The sequence below is a fragment of the Diabrotica virgifera genome, chromosome 10 (assembly GCF_917563875.1).
Source record: "Diabrotica virgifera virgifera chromosome 10, PGI_DIABVI_V3a".
NCBI lineage: Eukaryota > Metazoa > Arthropoda > Insecta > Coleoptera > Chrysomelidae > Diabrotica > Diabrotica virgifera.
Window position 1 is genome coordinate 70,491,223 of NC_065452.1, and position 20,151 is coordinate 70,511,373.

Sequence of the window (20,151 nt, forward strand, 5' to 3'; positions counted from 1 at the left end):
CCAGCTGCCGCCAATCAGTGTGATCCTATATTAACCCTAGAACCTGAGTTGCCTCTTCCGCCCTTCACACCGGCTCAATATACTCCTTTCCGCTGCGTCAGCCGTTGAGGTCTTCACCCGTAACTCTGGGCAGGGGGTTGCGTTATACCCCGCAACACTGAGTCCCTAGCAGAACTTAGTCACCGACTTATAGTCAGGTCCACCCCCGCGACTTGGACGCGCCTGCTAAGATTTACCTAAGTGGGTTCAGAGAAAGAGTCTCTGGTTCCCCTTAGGCCGGGTTAATGCTTATGTTTGAGTCCACAAGCAAAGGCAAAACTTCAGTCTATAGAGAGTACCAAATTGTATTCATTTTATTTAAAAAAAAATTATTTTACCGATGACGGCCATTTTTGTTAAAGCGTATCGATCATTTTCACGGAAAACATGGCTTCGCACTTTAGCCAATATTTTCACTGAGGTCTATCCTAGAACAATAAATCAAAAACCAAACTTTTTAGAAAAGTATGTTCTAAAAAAACGGCCTATAGCATTATTTAATTTCAAACTACCCTTAAGACCTTAAATGAACCTCAAAGTTTGAAAAGGTAAACTGATAAAATTCCATTTCCAGCATTTTTTTAACAGCATAAGGCGAGCCGATAACGGTTTGTAATTTTTTTCTGGAAAAGACATACGTACATACTTTAAATAAAAAAGTTTGAGCTGAGACTTGAGTAAATTTTTTCAAAAAAAATCTCAAAAATGTAATTTTTTGAAAAATCTCAAAGTGCGACCCCTTACACGGATGAAAAAATTTGAAATTTGACTGAATGTTAGCCGCTAGCAAGTAAAATTAGGAGTAAAAATTTGAAGTTGCAGACTTACGTCATATATGAGTTACAGGCCCGAAAAAATGGTAAAAAATTAATTTGGGCGTTTCGAGCAGGGTAATTAAAATTCAAGTAAACTATCTAATGAAATAAAATTAATGTATTTTCACCAGATTTCACAACGAATACAAATTTATACAGGGTGAGCCAAAGAAACGTGTCCTCGATATTTGGTAATATGTAGTTACCTATTAGATTTTAAGGAAAAACCGAAGTAGGTCCATTTTTATATTGCAATTTTTTGGCATATATTTCATGCTACGTGACGTCATCCATCAGAGCCGATGACGTAATCGATTATTTTTTAAATGCGAATAGGGGTCGTGTGGTATCTCATTTGAAGGCGTGTTCAATTCTCTATTTTTCGCTTAAATTAAATCACAAGTAGCCCTTAAATCACAAGTGGCTCTTGACAGTTTGAACATTTTTAATGTAAGCAAAAAGCAATGTTTATTTGCCAAAATATTTATTTTTCTATATTATGGCAGCATTAAAATGTATTTTGAGTTTAATAAATTACATACATTCATCTTTTTGTGTCAATTAATTTAATTCAAAAATTATGTTTTTGGCCACTCTGTATAAATAATGATTATTGTTTATATTATTGAACACTCTTTCAAATGAGATAACATACGACCCTTATTCCTATGTTAAAAAATTATCGATTACGTCATCACGTCCAGATGGATGACTTCACTAGTATGAAATACATATAAAAAATTGTAATTTAATAATAAAAATCAACCTGTTTCGGCATTCCCTTAAAATCCAATAACTGCCAAATATCAAATGGCATCAATTTTCCTTGGCCCACCCTGTATAAATTTGTAGTCATTGTGAAATCTGGTGAAAATAGATTAATTTTTATTGCATTAGACAGTTTATTTGAATTTTAATTACCCTTCCCGCAAACGCTCAAATTTTGACCATTTTGATTTTTGACCAATTTTTTCAGGCCTGTAACTCCTATACTCCTATATGACGTAAGTCTGCAACTCCAAATTGTTACTCTTTATTCTACTTGCTGGGGGCTAACTCAGCCAAATTTCAAATTTTTTCATCCGTGATCAAATTTTTGAGATTTTTTTTGAAAAAATTTATCTGTCTCAAAGCTCAAACTTTTTTATTTAAAGTATGTACGTATGTCTTTTCCATAAAAAAATTACAAACCATTATCGGCTTGCCTTACGCTGTTAAAAAATGCTGAAAATGGAATTTTATCAGTTTACCTTTTCAAACTTTGAGGTTTATTTAAGGCCTTAAGGGTAGTTTGAAATTAAATAATGCTTTAGGCCGTTTTTTAGAACATACTTTTCTAAAAAGTTTGGTTTTTGATTTATTGTTCTAGGACAAACCTCAGTGAAAATATTGGCTAAAGAGCAAAGCCATGTTTTCCGTGAAAATGATCGATACGCTTTAACAAAAATGGCCGTCATCGCAAAATAATTTTTTTAAAAATAAAGTGAGTGCAATTTTGTACTCTCTATAGACTGAAGGTCAAAAGGTAGAAAAATAAAAAATATTAAAAATGGTCAAGCAACCAACTTAATTTATATTGGACCGCTTGACATGGATTGGCCCATCATATATAAGGTTTAGTCTTTATTAATTTCAGCGGATTGTATTGATCTTCGCTTATTGATATTCTCTCTTTAGTAGTTTCCTTATTACCGATTGTCGTGCTTTGCTACCATATGAGCAACTATCTCTTTTCATCGAATCTGTCCGTCGGCGTCGGCTGCTCTCATGGACTCAGAAAATGTCTTGCCACTGGCTTTCTGAACGTGATCTGTTCATCGCGTAGGTGAGCGACTTTTGCCTCTGCAACCTTCGACATTTCCTGATACTAGAAGATTTTCATTAATTCTTTATAGAGAAAGTAAAGTCTGAATGTGGAATCTCTTGGAAGATTGAGTGGTTTGTTCTGTGCTCTGGCCATGGGATCCGAAAGATTCTCCTCCAGCATCACATCTCGAAGGTGTCAATTCTTTTCCTATCATTTGATTTCATTGTCGGGCCCGTAACTGAGTATAGGAAAAACTAAGGCACGTACCCAGCTCATTTTGGTATTCTTCGACATCTTTCCATAGTTTTGATAATCGACTCTCGCATTTTTGGCCACCTGTGGTTGTTTGCAATGACTTTGAATAATCGACTATCATAATTTTTCTTTTTTGTTTATTGATCTTGAGACCACATCTATTCCTTTCGGTTTCCACTATCTGCAGTAGACTGGACATTTCTTCCTTTGCAATTATTTGACTTATCGTATCGTCTGCATATCCAAGGTTTGAGATTTTTTTGACTGTGATAGAGATATCGCCATTCCATTTGTTACGTGCTTTTCTCATTACATATTCCCTATAGAAGTTGAAGAGACTTTAAGATAGAATACATCTCTGACGGACTCCCCTACAAGGGTGTGACTTACGGTTTTAATTTTTTTCTTTTTTTCATTATTCTTGTATAGGCTCTTCACCAGAGTTGACAGGTGATCAGGAACTCCAATATCGTGTAGAATGTTCCACAAAACTTTTCAGAAAGCAGATGATCATAGGAATTTTGAATTCTCAAGCTTAATAAATGATCTTGGTAATTTTCTCTCTTGTGCCCTTACCCTTCATGCAACCTGCTTATTCTTGTGGTTTTTTTCTCTTTAAGTGTGCTACATGCGGACATTTAATGATTGACAATAAAATTTTATTTTGGGTGTGAAATTAGGGAGATGGTTCGGTAGTTAATACATTTTGTAGTTGCATTTTTCTTATGAATTGGAGTAAATAGCACAGTACACTGTCACTTAACGATTCTCTATATTGCTCAGTTTCTGCATTAATTGGAAACCAGATTCACCGAGGTTTTAAAAAAGCTTGATCGTGATAAATGATCAAAACTAGGTGATTTATTGCTTTAGTGTGTTTTATGGCTTCATCAACTTAATATCTTAGGGTATCTGGTTCTAGATTTGTTGGCGCTATTTCTAGTGCTGTGATTTGATTAACCTTTTCAGCACCTCTTTAATATTCCCAAGCAGCAACGTGATGCCAGTATATAAAATCTTCTATAATATACAGAGTGTTTGGTAAAGAATGGGCCATACCATAACCTTAGATTCCTGAGGTTAAAATAGGTCGATTTAAGCTAACTTACCTTAGTACAAAAGTTGATAATACCCGAAATACAGGGTGTCAAACTTAAACTTTTATTTTATTTATTTTTGAATATTTTCTGACAGGCATGGGACAACAACACGAAATTTGGTAAGTGGTGCTGGCATTGTACAATCTACTAAATGATGTTAAACAAACGTTTCTGGCTACTACCAGAGGCGTACGACGGAGGAACGTGAATGGTTGACCCTTCCCAAATTCTACGCCACTGGCGGAATTGCTATTTTAGTGCAATTTTTTGATTCTCCAATACTTTCTATGTAAAAACATACTGTTTATTCGTAACGATTAGGCCATTAGTTTTCGAGATATTTGAAGCTAAAAACGAAGGAGCATAATACATTAAATCAAAATAAGTGTGCGTTTTCATTTTTGACTTCAAATATCTCGAAAACTAATGACTTTATCGTTACGAATGGTCGAAGAGTATATTATTTGCATAGAAAGTATTGGAAAATCTAAAAATCATGCTAAAATAGCAGTTTCATCAGTGGCGTAGAATTTGGAAAGGGTCAAGCATTCAGTTTCCCCTGTCGTACGCCTCTGGTATTAGCCAGAAACGATTATTTAACATAATTTAGTAGGGTGTATAGTGCCTAAACTTTCTGCCAAGTATCACACGGATATGTCAAATTATTTTAAAGTATTATTTTTTTAAATAATTTATTCTTTATTTAAAACTTTAAGAATTATGTGTGCCCGATACTACAAAACAATTTGACATATCCTTATGGAACTTGGCAGAAAGTGTAGGTACTGTACACCCTACTAAATTATGTTAAATAATCGTTTGTGGTTAATACCAGAGGCGTACGACAGGGGAAAGTGAATGGTTGACCCTTCCCAAGTTCTACGCCACTGATGAAACTGCTACTTTAGCATAATTTTTAGATTCTTTAATATTTTCTATGCAAATAATATACTCTTCATTCGTAACGATAAAGTCATTAGTTTTCGAGATATTTGAAGTTAAAAATGAAAAGGCACATTTATTTAGATTAATGTATTGTGCTCCTTCGTTTTTAGCTTCAAATATCTCGAAAATTATGGACTTATCGTTACGAATAAAGAGTATGTTTTTTACATAGAAAGTATTGGAGAATAAAAAATTGCACTAAAATAGCAATTCCGCCAGTGGCGTAGAATTTGGGAAGGGTCAACCATTCACGTTCCCCCGTCGTACGCCTCTGGTAGTAGCCAGAAACGTTTGTTTAACATAATTTAGTAGGGTGTATAGTACCAGCATCACTTAGCAAATTTCGTGTTGTTGTGCCATGCCTGTGAGGAAATATTCAAAAATAAATAAAATAAAAGTTTAACTTTGACACCCTGCATTTCGGTTATTATCAACTTTTGTACTAAGGTAAGTTAGCTTAAATCGACCTATTTTAACCTCAGGAATCTAAGGTTAAGCTATGGCCCATTCTTTACCAAACACCCTGCATAATATACACAAAGCGCGCTTACGCATCGACGGCACTAATCTGTAGTCATATTTGGACTCGCTTATGTGCCACCATAGCTGAAAGGGCTCATGATATGTTTCCCCTTTATAGAAGTAATTCTGTGCAGTACTTCTTTCAAGTCACCAGAACTGCGTCCATATCGCTTATAATATTGCCTGTTTCATCTTCTAGAGCATAGTTTCTGGGTCTAAATTCCCGAGCAAGCAGTTTCAGTTTTTGGAATCTCTTGTTTAATTTCGATGTATGGGGATTTCTATTTCCTGGCAGATGTTAGAAACATATTCATCTGCTATCTTCGTTGAATTTCTCTTGGCAAGGTTTAATCATTTAAATCATACCTGCTAATTTTAAGCTGCTTTCTTTGTTCTATAATTTCCCATGTTTGGTTACTTATCCATGGTTTACGACTACTGCTTCTTTCGGATTTACTACATTGATTAGCTGGATCTAATATAGTTCGTTTAAAATCGCTCCTAAAAGTTTCAACATCTTTGGGTACCAATTATCCCACTTAACACTGGGTTTATTTTATCTTTGAAAGTTACCAGTTGTGGGCTTGTTATTGCTTCTAAAATTTATTCGAAACATAGCTACCAGAAGTTAAAGGTCGCTTCCCCAACCTGCATCTGGACAAGTTTTTGCGTTTGTACATATGAAGACTTCCACTTTGAATCGATCATTATAAAATCTCTTTGATTCTTTCGTCTGTCACACTTACGTCGTCTGCTGTTCATGTTGAAACATATGTGTAAGATGAAAAGTGAACCCCGACTTCGAAGATGATTGATTCTATCATTAATTGCATCATATTCGCGCACACAGCTTTGCAGTCTTTAAGAAATTGTTATTGCGACGCCATTCTTACTTTCATTTTCATTGCCAGAGAAATAGATATTTCCGTAAATGCTTCGGAAGTGTCTTGTCTCCCTCTAGTGAGTTTCACCTATACCAAGAATGGAAACGCCATGATCTTGTATTTCTAGGGATTATGCTTATTTCGCACCTGCAACCTGGGGAAAATTCACTCATCCCAGATACCTACGGTATCAAAAGGATTGAGCTCTGGTGGGACCCTTTCCGCCTCCCAAAAATTTTCGTACACATCTGGCCGTCGAGAGTAGTACAACTTTCTGCATGGTCTTATACATATGTTCATTCAGACCCAGTTTTTATGTTTTCTAGGAGGTTCTTCGGAATGACTCCAATAGTAGAGACTATAATAGATATTGTCTGGGTACTTGGCATTCTCCACCGTCTTGGTATTTGAATTTTCCGATCTCTGTATTTGCCGATCTTTTCAGTGCATTTAGAACGCAGGTAATTATTGGTAGGTATCGCCACATCAATGAAGGTTGTTTGTCTTGTTAATTTATTAACTAATAGGAGATCTGGTCTATTATGTGCCCCAGTTTGGTCTGTGAGCACAGTGCGGTCCCAGTATAGCTTGTAGTTGTCATTCTCAAGCACACTCTCCGGAATGTATTGATAGTATGGTAGATGGTTTCTTTGGAGAAGTTAGAGTTTGATGGCCATCTCTTGATGCATGATCTTTCCTACAAGTCATGCCGCTCCTTACACTCAGTTGCAGCAAGTGCCTGGCATCCCCTGTAAGATGTTGAATGGTTTCTTGGGCTTGACATCCATATCGGGATTTATCGTTTTGGACCTGAGGGTCTTTGACGATATATTTCAGGTAATTTTTAGTTGGTATGACCTGATCCTGAATGGCGAGTAATGAACCTTCCGTTTCAGGGAACATCTTTCCTGATGTCAACCAATAGTTGGCTGACCTCATCGAGATGTCGCCCGTGCAGAGTTTCATCCATGGGCGTATTTTTTCTTCCTTTATGAGGTGGTTTATGCGCATTTCTGGTTACCTCAGTTTGATCGGTGTTGTGTCGTCTACTGCGCAAATAGCCCGATGTAGAGTATACGTCTCAGCCTCCATCTGAAAATATATATAAGCAGTGGGGTTCCTACGGTCTCCTCCGCATCCCACATTTCGCTCGCCATCGTTTTCGATCCACCCACTCGTTCTCTTCTATAACTCTATCTTCCATATACTGTTCTATGCCTTTCTTCCATGTTTTGTAGGCCTTCCTCTTCTTCTTCTATTTATATGCGTGTAATTTAATGCTCTTTTTGGCCATCTTTCCTCTGGCATTCTCATAACATGACCATACCATAGCAATTTCTTTGTTTCTATTCGGTCAACCGTGGAATATACACTCTTTGATCTACTTCTGAAATTAGCAATCTGTTTATCTAATTGCTCACTTATATCCATAAGTCCTCTTCCACCAAAATTCCGTGGTAATGTCATTCTTTCTACTGCACTTTGAGGATGTTGTTTTCGTGCCTTTGTAAGGTGTGTTCTTACTTTTCGCTTAAGATTTTCTATATTGGTTTTTGTCCACTTAACAATGCCAAATAAATTGCTAAGCGCGGAACATGCGTAGGTGTTTAATGCCTTAAAAAAATTCTACTGTTAAGGTGTGAACGAAGAAGCTGTTTTACCCTTCGTATAAACTCCGTAATTATCTCAGTTTTCATTTGCTCATGGTCAATTTTTTGCGCTTGCTTTACTCCGAGATATTTATACATATCGTTTTCACCCATGGCCTCGATGTTCTGGCCATTTTACATATCGAATCCTCCGGGCTATACCTTTCCTCTGAGCTATTTTAAAATACGGCACTTGTTTTAGAAGTTTTTTTTTGCATGTGACCTAGTTGATTTCGAGTGGAAGCCATTCGTTTCAAATCGTCCATATACAACAGATGATTTAGCTTCGCCACCACAGTGTTGTTATTTTTTATGCTAAAACCTGAGTCAGTGAAATTCAATAGCTGAGATAGTGGGTTCATAGCTAGGACAGAGCCACAGTTGACTCAACGAATCTCCTTGGAACAGGCCCCGGTTGATTCCGATATTTTCAGTTTCGATGTTAATTTCACCAGGTACTTGAAGGTGATTTAGTCTTCCACTGTCATTATATGCTTTATAAAAGTCACTATATTATCATCGACTATTTATATTCGCAATATATCTATAAGCGATTTATGCGGCACTGAATAAAAGGCCTTCTTGTAATCAATGAAGGCAGTAAAAAGGTTCCTTTTTTGGAATATGCCTGGTTAATAATGACCGAGTCGATGGTTAGTTGTTCTTTCCAATCCATGGAACCCTTAGCATAGTGTTGATAGATACGCCGTGCTACACAGGATGTGATCATTTATACAAAGTTGCGAGACAAGTAATTGGGCGGTATTTGGTTGGATCTTGGGTGTTATTTTGATCCTTCGGTATTAAATAAGTGGTTCCCTGAGTTAGGAACGATGGTATTTCCTGCGGATTAGAAATAACATGATTAATTAGTGTTGATAAGCACTTATGAATGCTCCAGAAGTTATGAACTGCGTGTGGTCCAAAAGATTTCACTATTTATTAATATTAGTAAATATTATGTCCTATACGTACGTATGCATATATTATATACCCTTCAGTATTATGTCCTATAAAATACAAGAATCTTACAAACCGGAAGTAAAAACCAGTCTGATAATCACTGTTTTACATTCGATTTACTCATCTGGAGATGTTCATCAGCATCACATATTACACTTGGCGTGGGTCATTCTTGCCAACTTAGCACTTGTTTAGGTTTTTAATTTTTTTTCCTATCTACATTTAAACATAATTTTGCATATTTCTCTTTACATGTCCTCTAAATGCTAAGTATACAGGGTGAGGCAAATAAAGGGCCTATTAGAAATATCTCGAGAACTAAAGGCAACAGAATCATGAAAATTGGAATAAAGGGGTTTTGAAGGATGATCTATTAAATGAAAATATTTTCATCTCTTTGCAACTTCCGGTTATGCCGGAAGTTGCTTATAACTTCGTTTTTTTAAATGGGACACCCTGTATATTTTTACATTTTTGGATTCTCTTCGATGTCTTCTTTCTTAAAATATGAGGTTTTGTAATATTATACAGGGTATTTTAAAAGATAATTACGTTTTTTTATTAATTTCGTAGCAACACCCTGTAGAATTGTAGTAGTTTGACATCTAAAACTCTACTTACGTTCAAATTATTTTTAATATACTCTACTATTGTTAAGAATCATTAGTATAGCTAAATTTTTAAGTTTAGTATACAGGGTTGGTCGAAACTCGGAATGAGTATTTTCTGAGTTTTCTTAAATGGAACACCCTGTATTTTAGTATTGTAATGAAATGATATTTTATGGTACTTTTTTATTTCTTAAGCATTCCCTATACCTAACTGCTTTAATTTGTGCTTAATTGTTAATCGCACCAACAATCTTAACTAAGTAGGTATTTCGATAGCTAAACCATTATTGGTAATTTTAAGGACCAGTCTGGATTAATATGTATTTATTTCTGAAAAATTATTTGGGATTGAGTATTTTCACGGCCAACCTAATAAAATTTTACGTATTTTTTGTTGCAATTAATGTTTAGCTTGAATCACCAATAACTCACAAATTAAAGCAGTTAGGTATAGGGAATGCTTAAAAAAATAAAAAAGTACTATAAAATATCATTTCACTACAAAAATACAGGGTGTTCCATTTAAGAAAACTCAGAAAATACTCATTCCGGGTTTCGACCAACCCTGTATACTAAAATTAAAAATTTAGCTATACTAATGATTCCTAACAATAGTAGAGTATATTAAAAATCATTTGAACGTAAGTAGAGTTTTAGATGTCAAACTACTACAATTCTACAGGGTGTGAATGTTGCTACGAAATTAATAAAAAAACGTAATTATCTTTTAAAATACCCTGTATAATATTAGAAAACCTTATATTTTAAGAAAGAAGACATCGAAGAGAATCCAAAAATGTAAAAATATACAGGGTGTCCCATTTAAAAAAACGAAGTTATAAGCAACTTCCGGCATAACCGGAAGTTGCAAAGAGATGAAAATATTTTCATTTAATAGATCATCCTTCAAAATCCCTTTATTCCAATTTTCATGATTCTGTTGCCTTTAGTTCTCGAGATATTTCTAATAGGCCCTATATCTGCCTCACCTATATAGGGTGAGGCAGATAAAGGGCCTATTAGAAATATCTAGAGAACTAAAGGTAAGAGAATCATGAAAATTGGAATTCAGGGGTTTTGAGGTATGAACTATTTAATGAAAATATTTTGGTTTCTTTGCTACTTCCGGGTATACCGGAAGTTGATTGTAACTTCGTTTTTTTTAATGGGACACCCTGTATCTTTTTACATTTTTGGATTCTGCTCGATGTCTTCTTTCTTAAAATATGAGATTTTGTAATATTATACAAAGTAGTTTAAAAGATAATTACGGGTTTTTTATAAATTTTGTAGCAAACCTGTAGCACCCTGTAGAATTGTACTGATTTGATATCAAAAATTCCATTTATTTTCAAGTGATTTTTAATAGAGTCTATTATTATTAAAAATTATTAATATGTATAGCGAAATGTTTAATTTTAGTATACAGGGTTGGTTGAAACTGAATGAGTATTTTCGGAGTTTTCTTAAATGGAACACCCTGTATTTTTCCCTATACCTAACTGCTTTAATTTGTAAGTTATTCGTAGTTCTTTTAGCCAAACATTAATTGCAACAAAAATTACGTGAAATTTTATTAGGTTTGCCGTGAAAATATTCAATCACAAATAATTTTTTGAAAATAAATACATGTTAATCTAGAATGATCCTTAATTTATTAATATTGGATGAGATACCAAAATGCCTACGTTCTTAAGATTGTTGGTGCATAAAATATTAATAAAAACAAACCATATTCTACCTAGTTGGCTATGGCTTTGACTCTAAACTTGATTAAACATTAGACATTGTATTATTTTTATAGTTCCAGTTGCTTTCTTACCATTACTAATATAAATTTTTGTAGTGGGGAACTGATTAGTAGTAAACTTTTTGTTCTAGGAGAGTATAATAAAAATGTACTACTAGCAATAAGAATTTATCATCTGTAACTCCCTGATAGACGACAACCAAGAAGAGAAACTTTTCAAAGTTTACTAGAATAGTTTCGACGTACTAGACACTTAGATTACAAGAACGCTCTTACATGCAGATTCTCAGTGACTTCTTCTTTATGTGGCATCTCCGCGACGGAGGTTGGCAATCATCATGGCTATTCTGATCCTAGATGCTGCTGTTCTGAATAGTTCGGTTGATGTGCATCCGTACCATTCCCTCAAGTTACGCAACCATGAGATTCATCTTCTTCCTACACCTCTCATTACGCATAACATGCTCCAGGTATTGCAGCTTTCGTGTCTTGATGGTTTCCAATATTTCCAGTCTTTTGTTGACTCTTCTCATGACTTCGTTATCTGTCACATGCTCAGTCCATGATATCTTCAGGATTCTTATATACAGTCACAGTTCAAGTGCTCAGTGACACTAACATTTAATTTATTTTAATCATTTACAATAGTTTTTGCTCGATCAGATTTCTCGTAATCTAAATGTCCAGTTCGTTGAAACCGCTCTAGTTTGAAAAGTTTCTCTTTTTGGTTGTCATCTATCATGGAATTGCTGATGATAAATTCTTATTGCTAGTAGCATATTTTTATTTGTTATACTCTCCTAGAACAAAAAACATCTGAATCAGTTGCTCATTAGAAAAGTTCATATTAGTAATGGTAGCAAAGCAAATTAGCATATTTTTAGTGTCAAAGTCATAGCCAACTAGAAAGAATATTGTATGTTTTTATTAATATTAAACACACCAACAATCTGAACTACGTAGGTATTTTGGTATATTAACCAGTATTAATAAATTAAGGGTCAGCCGAGATTAATATGTGTTTATTTTCAAAAAATTATTTATGATTGAATATTTTCACGGCAAACCCAATAAAAGTTCACGTAATTTTTGTTGCAATTAATGTTTGGCTTAAAGAACTACGAGTAACTTACAAATTAAAGCAGTTAGGTATAGGGAATGCTTAAGAAACAAAAAAGTACTATAAAATATCACTTCGTTACAATACAAAAATACAGGGTGTTCCATTTAAGTAAACTCAGAAAATACTCATTCAGAGTTTCGACCAACCCTGCATACTAAAATGAAACATTTTGCTATATTATTAATTATTAATAATAATAGACTATATTAAAATCACTTGAACATAAATGGAGTTTTTGATATCAAATCAGTACAATTCTACAGGGTGTGAAGTTTGCTACAAAATTTATAAAAAACCGTAATTATCTTTTAAACTACCCTGTATAATATTACAAAACCTCACATTTTAAGAAAGAAGACATCGAGCAGAATCCAAAAATGTAAAAATATACAAGGTGTCCCATTAAAAAAAAACGAAGTTACAATAAACTTCCGGTATAACCGGAAGTAGCAAAGAGACCAAAATATTTTCATTAAATAGTTCATACCTCAAAACCCCTGTAGTCCAATGTTCATGATTTTCGTACCTTTAGTTCCCGAGATATTTCTAATAGGCCCTTTATATGTCTCACCCTATATAAAAGGCACTAAAATCATGTATATAAGATCATACCAAAGTTCACTGTTACGGAAGTATTAATTTTTATAATAAAAAAACTTGATACTTTAGCTAAATTTAAATGAAACCACTATAGAGACCAGTACTACTTTTTTGTGAATTGTTAATTTTATGAATGTATTTATGTTGAACCAATATATATTTAGTTGTATTTTATTTATATTTTATCGATTGTGTCATATTTCTAAGTGTGCAATATTTTGAAGTTTTAATAAATACAAAAAAAATTTAGAAATTTTCTTTCTTTCTGTAGAAAGTTGCCATTGCCCTAATTATTTTCTTGACTCAAAAACTTGTGCAGGTAAAGAACCTAGCTTCCTAATAGAAGGCTACGGACAGTGCGGTGGATTGCAGAGGTATGATAAAATAAAAACGACTGAAACATAGTCCCATGCGTATTTCGCATGTGTGCATCATGTTTGTGCATGTGTGTTCGCATCGTTCTGTGCTTATATTCTATCCGCGTAAGCAGTGGCGGCTGGTCAGAGGAAGCAAGGGAGGCTTAGCTTCCCCATAAACTTTTTACACGTGCTACACACTCTTTTGTTTACTTTGCTATTTTGCTTCGCGTTAGAGATATCGGAAGAAGTTATTTGAACAAGTTATTCCAAATTATATTCTAAGCCCACATACCAAATTTCATCACAAAATTCGCACTTTTAGTTTTTTCATTATTTGTAGTCAGGATCCTAAAATCGCAGAGGAGGCTGCTGTCCGGAAAATCTCACTTGCTAATGCTCCGCGCAGCCCAGCAGCGTTTAAGCATGGTAGTTTAAGGAGACCCGATCTCCTTAGAGCTGCATTATCGCTTAACGCACACGCTGCCCGGAGATTGGGCAAGGGCGGCTAATCGGCAGCAGCCTCCTCTGCGATTTTAGGATCCTGACTACAAATAATGAAAAAACTAAAAGTGCGAATTTTGTGATGAAATTTGGTATGTGGAATTAGAATAATATTTGGAACAACTTGTTCAAATAACTTTTTTCGATATCTGTAATGCAAAGCAAAATATCGGTAATTTACCGTGTTTTTGGATTCGCAGTAGGCCGCTTTTAGAATTAAAAAAATTCAGTTCAGTATCTTAAAAAATGTGAACCTTCAACCTGAATGGACTGACAAGCAAATCTGTATTTATTTTGATATGCATATCTACTTACAGAGATAGAATTGTTAACAAATAAACAACACAAACTTTAGTAATACACTTTTACAATTAGACTAACTATTTTTAAAATGATATGATATTATGAAATTGTGAATTATGATAATATTATAAAATAAAAAATTGTCAAAAAAATGGGGCCTAAAATTAGATTTTTTTGGCGGATTTTTTTTGCTAGTGCAAATTTGTCTAGATATTTTACAGTTAGGTATAGCCTCCCCTATTGTAAAAATCACGAGCCGCCACTGCGCGTAAGGTTGATAGCACAGCACCTCATTATAACTTACAAATGTGTCCCGAACAATTTAGGATCATTCAAAAAATGTAAGCGACTCGTAAGCAGTTCTTCATTAGAAATGTGTCTTTACTCGCATCTTTTGTTGTATCCTCCGTGTATTATGGCCTGCAGGTAGCTAATACAATTGTTCCAGGGAACATTTAATAATGAAAACGAAGGATTTCTCAATTCAGTGACTTGTGACAGTGAGGAATTGGGTACTAATGTTTGAAAAATGAAATATTATTATAATCAAAATTTATTATAGTATAAATATGTACAATATATACAATTGTTGAACGATTCATGAGTTCTCTTTTTACCAATTTAGTATTTTATGCTTTTTCCACTCCAAAGTTGGTAGTTTTTTAATTAAACGAGAATGGTAACTGATTATCCATTACTATGACAGAATTTTTAGGTATGTTACTATCCATCTGAAAGAAATATTCATCAATTACGTCTGCAGTCATTTACTCATGATAATCTTTGGTGGTTCTTGAAGTAAATTCTAATAAACCACCATTTTCAGATACAATATGAGTAATTATTAGTCTTCGACCTATTCAATAGGTGAGTTACCAGAGTAATAACCTTCCATGAAAGCCTGTCGCGGATTGGTAATATTTTTATCAACCCAATAATTTGAAACAGTGTGTTCTTCGTTTAACCAGGTTTCATCTAAATAATAAATTGTTTTTCCTTTTGTTCGGAACATTTTAATTGTTCTTAGATATTCCCTTTTCCAACCACCAATACAATCTTCGTCAAGAAGTAAAGCTCTTTCTCTTTTGTTGCTTTTTTCCACTAAAAACTATTTCCTTAAGACACTTCCACAATGTTGTTCGCCTAGAAACCGGTAGTTCGTCGTCTTCTATAATACTATTTCAAATCTTGTCGATGGTAAGTATTTCTGTATCCAAATATAAATAATGAACTTGACGACGCACGGCAGTTTTAACGAAGTCATCAGTTTCCGTAAGGTTCTTTTCGATGGTTTTTTTGGTTTGGCTTGAATCTTCCTCCTTTCTTTTAAAAATCGATAAATAGTTGCTTCTCTAACTCTAGTCATAACTGAACAACAGCCAACGATTTCCTGAAAAGTAATGTTTGGAGTTTTCACATCATGCACATTCAATATAAAAGGTTTTTCCCGTTGAGAATAAGGACTTTTACTGACCAGTTTTTGTGGATTAAAAGTTGACGTGGTTGCCATCGTGGCCATGATTTCTAGCCATGTGCCAGTTTCGTCGTAGTTTTATCAGGTATTTTCGGCTATCATATCCCTTATTTCTTTTGGATAATTGTTGCCTTTAGTTCTTTGGAGAATAGTTGGTGAATTATTCCAAGCTGCTTGGTGGAGCTTATGGTAGGTAATTTTTTCTACAGCTTCATCTAATTGTTTTTTTTAATAATTGTTGTCAGTTGTCCTTTTTAATAATTGTAGTTGAAACTAGTCTAGTCCATACCCTTAATTGTTAATTGTGGTGGATTTTCTTTCTGTATGAGAGTGTCGCTGAGGATAAGAAGAATTGGAGATTGATCCGAATTCATATCCCATACTTTTTCCACGTGTACAAAATAAGACGCAATGCCTTTATCACAAAAAAGTCTATTAAATCAGGTAACTGGTTTGGGTCCGTTAGCCAATAGGTTGGTTTGCTGTACTCAGAACATCACACTTTAATTATTTGGTTGCTTTTAATAACTGTTTACCTTTATTTCTGGTTAATTTGGAACCCCAGTGGACATGTTTTGCAATAAAATCGCCTCCTATAATGAACCTTTTACCATGTTTTATCAAGAAGTTGGTATAATTTTCTGCATGTCGAGGATGACAGCATAACGCTACAATGATAACGTTATAATCTTTCATTGTTACGTTGATGGATTTACAGCTATGGGTTAAGTCTCTGCTGTATAGTATCCAGTGTCTTGATAATCTCTAATGGTTTCTTTTAAAACAACCGCACTACCCCCTTTTGCTGCATTATCTGGGTGTATTGTTTGGTATATTTATAGCCTCGGAATATGATAGCCTCTAGTAAAATATGTTTCGAATATAAGGCACACATCTATTTTTTCACAGCTCCGCAACAATTGCGTCTGATTCTTTGTCGGTTCTTTTAGCCATTGAGACTATGTTTTTACCCAGTAAAAACACAAATATTTACATTCTTCTAATTAAAAAAATTATTTTTGAATTACACCATGAGCAAAGAACAGTTAGATTTTTGTGGATTAAAGCTCACATAGGGCTCGAGTATAATGAGCATGTAGATATATTAGCTAAGAAAGCCATTGCGTCTAGTGTGAAAACAGATTGTAAGTTCTGCATTCCAGATGTATTTATAAAAATCAAGAATGATCTAAACAAACAGTGGAAACAAGAATATTATGAATATAGTCAACACACCAAGTCACAATATGCACTGATACAACCCACAATCCCGAGTGAATTTTGGTTTAAAAATTACTCTGTCCCACGTAGATACATTACATCTATTATCAGAATGAGATCTGGACACGCGTGTTATCCAGCCCCTTTAGCAAAACTTAGAATTTTAAGTTCCAATTTATGTGAAGATTGTCAAAAAGAAGCAGATTTAAACCATATTTTCTTTGAATGTACAAAATATATACAACAAACTGATGACTTAATAGAAAATTTAATCAATCATAAAATCCTTCCTCCCTATAACATTTGCTACCTTTTTTCATTAAATAATAAAACCGTATATGACTATTTAACAGAATTTATTTCAAAAAGTAACCTTAACTTGTGAGCACAGTTAAACTAGTAACCTTTGTTTTACCCCATTTGTTTAAAACCTTCTTTCCGTGACCCAGTCTAGTTTGTGTATTAATTTAATGTCTTGATGGGTCCCTAGACGAGAAGCGAGTAACCATGTTATTCCTTACTGATAATCAAATAGGTATTGTGATAATTACTTTCTTTTCTTTGCTTTAGGAAGAACTTAAAAAAGTTGTGACTGGCTGAATGGCAAAAGCCTGTGCAAAAAAAATCTATTTTTTCAATATCAAGGACTATTTGCAGTTCCTGTTCCATTGCCTAATGCGAAGTTGTGGTACTTGCGCGCGTTTTTCTAAATTAAGGATTCTGTTTTCCATTATATTTAGTCTGTCTATTATTTGCTGCAATAGTATTTCAGTAGTTGCAGATTCTTTTTGTGATGATTTTTCATTAGAATTATCTTTGTTTGTTCCAATTTCGCTATATGTTTTTTTTATATTTTTTGAAGTGTAAACTTCTTTAGGGCCATTGTGCACTTTTTGGATGGGGAAAAGCATTGAATTCGCTACCGTCATCGCTTCGGCGAAATAAATTTTGTACGTATGTATATACAGGGTGAGTTTTTAGTGCGGGATCGGTCGATAACTCCATTATGGTATAAAATATCGAGAAAAGTTATTTAAAAAAAGTGTAGGCAATGATATTCTCCACGCTTGGAAAATATGTCCATTTCTACAGGGTGATCAGTAACTGCGTGGTATATCAAATATATAATTTTTTAAATGGGACACCCTACATATTTTTCCATATTTATATTCCACTCATAATTCTTGTTCATATAATATATGGTTTTGCATTACTATACAGAGTATTTAACAAGCTATGACCATTTTTATTTCGAAATCACTATGAGATTAACACCCTGTATATAAAGAAGTAATTCGTAGACAATAATTTGTTCTATGTAATAAGATAAACAATATACTGTAGTTTTTAAATTAAGTCCAATTCACATCATTGACGAATATTTGTATACAGGGTGAACTACAAAACCAAATTACGATTTTCTCTATTTTTTTAAATGGATCACCCTATATTTTATTTTTCAACCTTATTGCATTTAATATACTCTTTCATTTTTATATAGCATTCCCTATATCTAAACTGATTACTTTCCGAGATATTTTTAGTTTTCTTCAAATTTCGCGAATACATTCAATTTTTCTAGTAGAAATAAGTTAGTATTGAGTGATAATTAAACAAAATTATTTTTATTAGATAAATAACTAACACAAAATATAAACCATAGCAATATGCAGTGAATATACCAATAAATGTGATATTAAGGAATTATCATATTTCCCTAATATACAAGAATCGTAAAATTCCTACAAAAAAACTTTGTATTGTATATAAAAATATAACAAGAATATTTTTATTCAATAAATAACTTACATGAAACATAAATCAAAACAATATACAACTGATGTACCAGTTTTTAGATTAGTATATCAACAGCATTCTAAGCCAAGAATTTTTAGTAGAACATTAATTTTTATAAGCACTTTAAACTACAAAACAAAATTACGATTTTCTCAATTTTTTTTTAATAAATCACCCTATATTTTATTTTTTTTTTAATATTGTATTTATGATACTCTTTCATTTTTATATAGCATCTCCTATACCTAAACTTATTAGTTTCTGAGATATTTTTAGTTTTCTTCATTTGCCGGGAATACATTCAATTCTTATAAATATAAATAACTTAACAAATAAGTATTATGTAATAATATAACAAATATTTTCATTCAATAAATAACTAACAAAAAAATAATAAACCATAACAAAATTTAATGAATGTACCAATTAATGTGATGTTAAGGATATAAGTCTAAAGTAAATGTTGAAAATGACCACTTTCAACGTCTATGCAATTTGGTAACCGATATTCAAATGACCGAGCCACATTTCTAACATTTTTGTAAGTCAGTATTATTCAAAGCTTCTTTTATTCTATTTTTCATATCATCAAGCGTTGTTGGATGCTTCTGGTATACAAGGTTTTTTATATAGCCCCACTTGAAAAAAATCAATTTTGGAAGAACTGGAGCACCGTCGTATAAAAACCTCAACTGTCAAAAAATGTGGACCAATCACATAATCTCTAACAATATCACCTTAAACATTTATAGATCACCTAGTTTGAGTGTTAACAAAGTAGGGATTTCTTGATGCATATTAATGAAATTTAATATGAAAGTTATATTATTAATAACTGCGGGTCACAATCTGCAATTAGGAATGTTTTACTAAAAACTTCTTGGCTTAGAATGCTGTTGATATAATAATCTAAAAACTATTAACTTAGTTGTATATTGTTTTGATTTATGTTTTGTGTGAGTTGTTTATTAAATAAAAATAATCTTGTAATTTTATTATACACAAGATACCTAATTTTTTTTTGTAGGAATTGTATGATTCTTGTATATTAGGGAAATATGATAATTCCTTAATATCACATTTATTGATACATTCATTGCATATTGCTATGGTTTATATTTTGTGTTAGTTATTTATTGAATAAAAATAATTTTGTTTAATTATCATTCAATACCAACTTATTTCTACTAGAAAAATTGAATGTATTCCCGAAAGTTGAAGAAAACTAAAAATATCTCCGAAAGTAATAAGTTTAGATATAGGGAATGCTATATAAAAATGAAAGAGTATAATAAATACAATATTTTTGAAAAATAAAATATAGGGCGATCCATTTAAAAAAATAGAGAAAATCGTAATTTGGTTGTGTAGTTCACCCTGTATACAAACATTCGTCAATGATTTCAATTGGACTTAATTTAAAAACTACAGTA

At 33.2% G+C, this 20,151-nt stretch overlaps 1 long non-coding RNA gene across 1 annotated transcript; it reads left to right on the forward strand.

Annotated features, from left to right (window-relative positions):
* The first annotated feature begins 484 nt into the window (after positions 1-484).
* Positions 485-13,316, forward strand: LOC126893381 (uncharacterized). Its single transcript, XR_007701159.1, has 2 exons — positions 485-10,038; positions 12,490-13,316. It is a non-coding gene; the product is annotated as an uncharacterized LOC126893381 (long non-coding RNA).
* Positions 13,317-20,151: the final 6,835 nt, after the last annotated feature.